Here is a 7,291-nt window from a genome sequence, read left to right on the forward strand (position 1 = left end):
CAGTTTTTGGCTCCATGGTTTCTTTACCGACTGTCCGAATCCAATGCGAACCTGCATGGGCCGGGCTGCTGTGATAGTGGCCCTGGCCCTGCCTGCTGGCTTTACACAGAGACAGTAACTACTTGAGGACCACATGGAGAGCACCAAGGGACCTAGGGCAGACTGCACTATCCTCTATACAGGTTTCATGAGAATGGCCCCAACCCCCAGTCCTTACTCATATTTATTGATATCCACAAAATAGAAGCAGAGACAAGAATGAGTAAGTCAGGAAGGGGAACTTCTTTAGAGCAGACAAAAGGGCAAGGGAAGTAACTCACTTTTGAGTTATCAACCCCGCCTATTGATTAACCAGAATTGCCAATTCTATCCCTATTGTGCTGTGTTCAGCATGTTGTGTGCAGCACTTTGGTCAGTGACACCACTATGGCTTTTGCCTCAGGGCATTGAACTGTGTCCCTGTTCTATGTCCCTATTTAGATCTTCTATACTCCAGGAGCTCAAAAGCAGGTATAATAAGTAAATGTTTGCTCTATCTGGAGAGGTAAAATTTGAGGTGAATCTCAAAGGTAGGTAACAATTAAATAGTTGATGGCCTGGAGAATATATTCTGGACAGCTCAATGTAAGCAAAATAGTAAAGAAAAAAAAAACAGTGGGGATCGGGGAGCCAAAAGTAAATCCCTCAGGCAGCATCAGGGTCCCATATCTACCTTGAAGGTCAAGTTGGAGGCTAAGTCAAGCAACCTATTTAAGGCCTAATATTGCTAGATACTTAGATTACTAAAACATAAATAAGTCCTTTGCTTTTGCAGTCTGTCATCTTGTACCCCATTTTTGATGAATTTTTTAATGCTATCTCTAAGCTTATATTGCTAAAAGCTCTCCAGACAGCAATCCATGTTCGGTTGGTTTAGCACAGAGCAGAATCTGGAATCTACAGCTAATGAGTAATTGGAGAGCGAGCGTGAGCAGTGATTTACTGGTAGTCACGTGCAGGCTCACTTGATACTGCTTCAGGGACAGCAGTGTTGTTTTTAAATCCCTCAGCTTTCCCCTGATAAATTATTTGCACTACCTACAACCTACAGCCAGTAGCCTAATTATAAGAATCTTTATCACTCACATGTGGAAGCAGCGTAATATAAAGGAAAGCACATCCACGCAGGAACTGTAACAGACCTGGAGTTCCACTTCACTCCCTGTGCAAGCTTGAACAAGCCACTTACTCTCCCAGAGCCAAATAAGCTTGTAAGAATGAGATGGCACTCGAACTCCAGGTGTGCAGGCTTTGTTAGAGGAGAAAGACCTGCCGGGGCACTTCTCCGAAAAGAAGGGCCCCCAAAACAGACTGAGGTAAAACTTTATAGGGTTGGATATAGCCTCGAGCAAGGGTGTGCTGGTATGTTCAGCTTTCTGGAATACTCCTCTTTGGGGTGATTGACCAGCTTCCTGGAATTCCTTTGTCCCAGGGGCGATTGTCCGGTAATTAAGGGTGGGATCAGGCAGCCAAGTGGAACAGCAAAAGGGCAGTTGTAATTCATATATCTATCATTTCTCAACTCAGTGGTTACATATAAAAGAAAGGCAGTTATTAATTTTATAATATATGGTGAGGGGTGACAAGGAGAAAGAGGAGAAAAAATTGGAAAATTATTGCTTTTTCTGGAGAGAACTCAAAAAAAGAACCTTGCCAAGTCAAGTCCCTCATCCAGTTAAGGAGGTGGTCAATTTCCATGCTGTGAGGTCTGAACCAAGTGATGTCTCTGAAAACCTGAGTGAGGAAGTAAAATAATTTTGCGAGGTAATAATTGTTAGTTGCTTGCTGCGAGTGCTGATTAAACCGGGTGACATGGTGATACATGGTCTCCTGGATGAGCCTCATGATACGTACTGGTCTGGTTCCTCTCGAATGGGAGGACATGTGGAGATTTTTAGAGACAGGGAACCTGTTGGTGTAAGTTTTTAGAAGGACTGAATATGTGTGGTGTAAAGCCAGTGGCCGCGGCCACCATCACGGCAGCCCAGCCCATGCAGGTTCGCATTGGATTCGGATAGTCGGTAAAGAAACAACGGAGCCAAAAACTGATGGGCCATCCTCTTTAATCCTAGCTTGCACCTGGCGGGCAAGTAAAAACACACACTGGGCTCCAAAACCCACTTACAATGCTCACAAAGCTACTGACTTATCCGAGTCTCCTAGAATCAAAGGTTTCTAGCTCACCAGACTTATTCACCTCTGTTCCCCATCTCCTTCCTTCTCTCTGCACAAACTCTGCACAAACTGGCTTCTCACTCAACACTCCACCATCTTGGCTGCTTCTCCTGGCCTCCACCTCGTGGCCTCTCTCTGCTCTCCTCTCTGTTCTCCCCTCTAATGCTAATCTCAGGAACCAAGAGAGCAAGCTCCCATTCTGCCCCCATTTTATAGTGCAGAAATCAAAACCTTAATCCAATATACAAATAAGGAAGTCTCTAATACAAAGTCACTTATCTGGGGCATGAAGGATTATACTACCCCACATCAAAAAGGGTGGGAAAGGCTTAGTCCTAAAACCAAGCTCCAGGCTACTAGGATCCTGCCTGCCCACAGCCCACCCCCAACAGACATTAATACTCCTGGGCGACGGCTTCCACGTGGGCAGCGCCATCTTTAACAAAGTGAGCATAATATATTTTATCTGCCCAACATGTGGTTTAAAAGAAAGGGGGTTTGGAGAACATTCAGGAGGGAACTTCTTGGGCTGAGGGGCGGCTTCTTCCTGCTGTCATCCGTACCTATTTGATATTTCTCTCGTGAAGTTCTCCTTGGGGTATTGGGGAATAGGAGTGTAGGAGCATTTGATTGTAGGTAATCCTAGAGATTTCTCTCAACTGGGCCTGTAGAAACTTGATAAAGAAGGGGGCAAGTATTTGGAGATCAGGAATGCAGAGATAAGGAGGGTTGTACAGCGGAGGTGAAAGTTCTTCCATGGTAAAGTTAAAGATATTCTTTCCTGGCAGCCCTGGAGAGAGCAGTTAGCTTGAGCTAAAAGAAATGTTTCATCTCTGTTTGTAGGCTCTTCTTCAGCCAAGAAGACCCAGTGGTCTTGTCCCCTTACTATGTGAAGGGTAAAAAGACTGAGAAGTGTTAAGAGGTGAATGCTATTCATTCTCCTAGTTCTTCAGGGATATGGGAGAGCTTTTAGGGTTAGGGGACCTGTAGGGGTTGAAAGATAGGATTTAGGAGGTTTGCCAATATAAGGTTTCAGATTTTTCTGTTTCGGAAGAGCAGGTTTCAGAGTTGGTGTGTAGGGTTAGGTAGATTTTTCCAATTTTCTGATTGATGGTTCTATAAGGAACTAGTAAACAAATATAAGAGGCAAGGTTTAAAAGTTAGAAAAATAAGCCCTGGCCGGTTGGCTCAGCAGTAGAGCGTCGGCCTAACGTGTGGAGGACCCGGGTTTGATTCCCGGCCAGGGCACACAGGAGAAGCACCCATCTGCTTCTCCACCCCTCCGCCGCGCCTTCCTCTCTGTCTCTCTCTTCCCCTCCCACAGCCAAGGCTCCATTGGAGCAAAGATGGCCCGGGCGCTGGGGATGGCTCTGTGGCCTCTGCCTCAGGCGCTAGAGTGGCTCTGGTCGCAACATGGCGACACCCAGGATGGGCAGAGCATTGCCCCCTGGTGGGCAGAGCATTGCCCCTGGTGGGCGTGCCGGGTGGATCCCGGTCGGGCGCATGCGGGAGTCTGTCTGACTGTCTCTCCCTGTTTCCAGCTTCAGAAAAATGCAAAAAAAAAAAAAAGTTAGAAAAATAAATAGGATAGTGATTGGACTAGTGAAAGGCAATAGTCAAAACACCCAGTTTGTGTGAAACCAGATTTCATGTTTACAAATTTGCTGGGCTTCAGAGAGAGAGAGAGAGAGTAGGAATAAGACAGGGAAGTGGCCAGTTCCCCTGCTCCTAGACCTACTTCTGTAGAGATTCCTAAAGCAATAAGAAGAAGGATTAGCCTGACCTGTGGTGGCGCAGTGGATAAAGCGTCAACCTGGAAACACTGAGGTTGCCGGTTCAAAACCCTGTCTTGCCTGGTCAAGGCACATGTGGGAGTTGATGCTTCCTGCTCCTCCCCCTTCTCTCTCTCTCTCTCTCTCTCTCCTCCCCTCCTCTCTAAAATGAATAAATAAAAAAAAAGTTAAAAAAAAAAAAAGAAGAAGGATTACCTGTACAGCTCATTTGGTCCTTAGATTGACAGGTAGTGTACTAGGAATTGAAAGAGGCTCATGGGGTGGGATTAGGTTGATATTTGGGGTGAGATAGATTAGGGTACAGGTTTTTGTCCAATTAGTCAGGAGACACATATAGGTGTTGGTCCCACATGAGTAGAAAGCCCCTGATTGGTTGATACAGGATGAGAGGTGAATAGAGAATAGAAGGACAAGGGGTTGGTTTCATTTCTCTGTTTCTGAGCTCCAGATGGTCAGAGTGGAGGAAAGAGTCACCCTTAGCAACAGTGGGAGTTGTCAGGATCACGGTGTGTGGACCTGTCCATGTGAAAGTCAGTCCTTGGGTGATGTAATGCTGGAAGTGCCTCTTGGACAGTCTTTGAACAGTTTGCTGAGTAACCTATAAATCCTGCAAGTAATTAGGGAAAGGGTGGTTACATTTCTACACTTTGCAGTTAGAGTTTAAGTCCTAGTGACCCATGCTTCTAGCTGGAATTAGCAGCAGGTCCCAGCCTACAATAGGCATGGGCATTAAGACAAGAGGAATAAAGGAGATACTATACATTAAATAAAGCAACAAAATCAAACTGTCAATACCACAGTAGAGATCTTCAAGGGATAATTAAAACTTAAATATTCAGGCAAGGCATAGTAGATGGCCTTGTGTTTCCAAGAAATGAGATTAGCTTATCTTCTATGTAGAAGAAATACCTTAGGCTCGTGAACTATGTCCTTGGGCCTTCAGTGGCAATTCCCAGCATGCTGGGCAAGGTCAGGTCACAGGTAGCTGGAGCAGGGCTAGAAGAGACTGAACCCTCTCTCCATGGAGCAAGGGGGCAGCTTACCTTCTCATGTCCCTCTTTCCACAGCAGAGGTGTGTCCCTTGATGGGGCCAAGAAGCCTGGCAGGCTTCAGTTCAATGACCTTTTTTCCACTCTTGAAGTAGGGCCCTGATAGAATCCTATGAAGCCCTTTAGGGCACTGGAACCTTTAAGAGTGTATGCCAAAAGCTGGTATTTCCTGACCTCTTTTGGACCTTATTTTCCTTTTCTGTTACTTCCTTGGTCATTATAGACCTTAAAAGCCATGCTCAGAAGATCTCACTGAGGTGCTTGACTAAGAGAGCAAAATTGGGAATTTAGTGTTTAAAGAAGCCTAATAGACTGAGGAGAGAAAGGATTTGATATGTGGTGGTAGGTGGTTGGAGACTGTGGAGGGTCTGAGTTCAATCTAGAGTGAGACTTCAGGTGGTGGGGGTTAGGGCAATGCCCAGATAGACTACGGACTGAGAATGAAGTTGAGCCTTAGCAGAGAAGACAGGATATCCCTTTACAGAGAGGAAGTTAAGAAGGATGGCAGTATGTCTCCTTGAGGCAGGCAGGGAGGAGCTGTAGAGGAGTAGATTATTTACATATTGTAAGAGAGTACTAGTTTTGAGATTGCATGCTGCTAAATCCTGAGCTAGTGCCTGCTCAAACAGGTGTGGTCTGTTTTTGATCCCCTAGGGTAAGACAGTCCACATAAAGGTAAACAGAAAGTAAGAGTCAGGGTGTAGAGGAATGGTAAAGAAGGCATTCTTGAGGTCTAGGACCCTGAAATGAGTGATGTTTGAGAAAATGTGTGACAGTAATCTGTAGAGATTAGGGACTACTGGATGGAGGGGAACTATTGCCTCATTGATTACATGTAAGGCTTGTAGAAGGTGATAAGCCCCTTAAGATTTCGAACAGGAAGGATGAGGGTATTGCAGGGAGAGTCCATGGGGATGATTAAGCCTTGATTTAAGAGGTGGGTAATTATTGGTTTAAGGCCTTAGAAACAGACACAGTTACACGTTAAACAAAGACTTCACATATTATGAATTAAGGAATCTAAATGAGTGCGCTTTACTTGTTTCAATTAAAATTATACTAGAGATATTTTCTGATAAAGAGACAAGACGGATTATTTATTCACATAGCTTAATATACAATTCTGCTTTTTTAAGTTTTTTGAGATGTCAGGAAGTTGCCAGCATAGAGGGGAAGAAGAGAGAAGGCAGACGAATAGACAGTGTGAATAGCTGTCTGGAAAGAAGGAGGGTCAGAATCTGCAGGAGGAGGGGGAGGAGGGCATAGCTATAGCAGAAGCTGGTGGGGAGACAGAAATGGGTAAAATACAGCTGAAGCCAGTGGGGAGGGGTCAAAGAAGAGAGACAGACACCACAGCCAGAGCCACAGCTTTTAAGGAGGGAGGAGGGATTTAAGAACACAGTGGAGAAGGTAGGGGCCTCTGGCCAGCAGGGGAGGAGAAAGAGAGAATTGGGAGTTCGCGGAGAAGGAAAGATTAGGAACAGAGGTTTCTCTGGCCAAAAACATATGTAGAAGGCACAGAAATTAAGGACAGGAGAGAAGGGAGAAGAAAGGCCTGCACCTATGGAATCTCTGATGCCGTCCTCATCCTGTGGCAAAAGTTGTCAAGATCTCTTAGGATATTGTAATGGTAGTAGAAAGCAACCTGGCTAGGTGCCTAGACTTTCGAGGAAGTCTGTAGAAGCTAGCCGCTTGAAGTAGAAGCCTCCCAAACTATGAACCCCAGAGAGTAGGGTGAATCCCAAAGGAGTAGAGTAGTCTCTGAGGCCTGAGATTGGGAGAGCCTATGTTCTGAGGGGAGTCTGGCTGGACGGTTTGGACTGGGAGAAGCCCACAGTAGAGGAGACTGGTGAAAGAAGGGGGCATCCCCACCTTCAGTCACAGTTCCGAGAAGAGAAAATCTCCGTAGATAGAGGGTCTCAGACAGGAGGTCGTCTCCCCAAGGCTGAGATCCCAGGACGTAGGAGAGGGGCCTGGCTAGGCGCGCCTAGACTTTCGTAGAAGTCCATAAAGAAGTAGAGGCAGACCACTCGTAGATATGGGGTCTGAAGTCAAAACCATCCAACCAGGAAGGGGTGTTTTTAGAGAGAAATTTGGAGGCCAACCGGGGAAGGGGAGGGAGAAACTCCTTACCTTTCTGGTCCGGCAGGGTTCAGGACAGGGTCAGACTGCCAGTTGCTCAACCGCGCTCACACAGCTGAACAGAAGTTCGGCCAGCAAGGGGATCATCCAGGC

General features: G+C 46.0%; 1 non-coding gene across 1 annotated transcript; it reads left to right on the forward strand.

Moving 5' to 3' along the window:
• The first annotated feature begins 3,386 nt into the window (after positions 1-3,386).
• TRNAV-AAC (transfer RNA valine (anticodon AAC)) lies at positions 3,387-3,462 on the forward strand. The gene has a single exon. It is a non-coding gene; the product is annotated as a tRNA-Val (tRNA).
• The last annotated feature ends 3,829 nt before the right edge of the window (positions 3,463-7,291 follow it).

This window comes from Saccopteryx leptura, chromosome 6 (genome assembly GCF_036850995.1).
Source record: "Saccopteryx leptura isolate mSacLep1 chromosome 6, mSacLep1_pri_phased_curated, whole genome shotgun sequence".
Taxonomy (NCBI): Eukaryota; Metazoa; Chordata; class Mammalia; order Chiroptera; family Emballonuridae; genus Saccopteryx; species Saccopteryx leptura.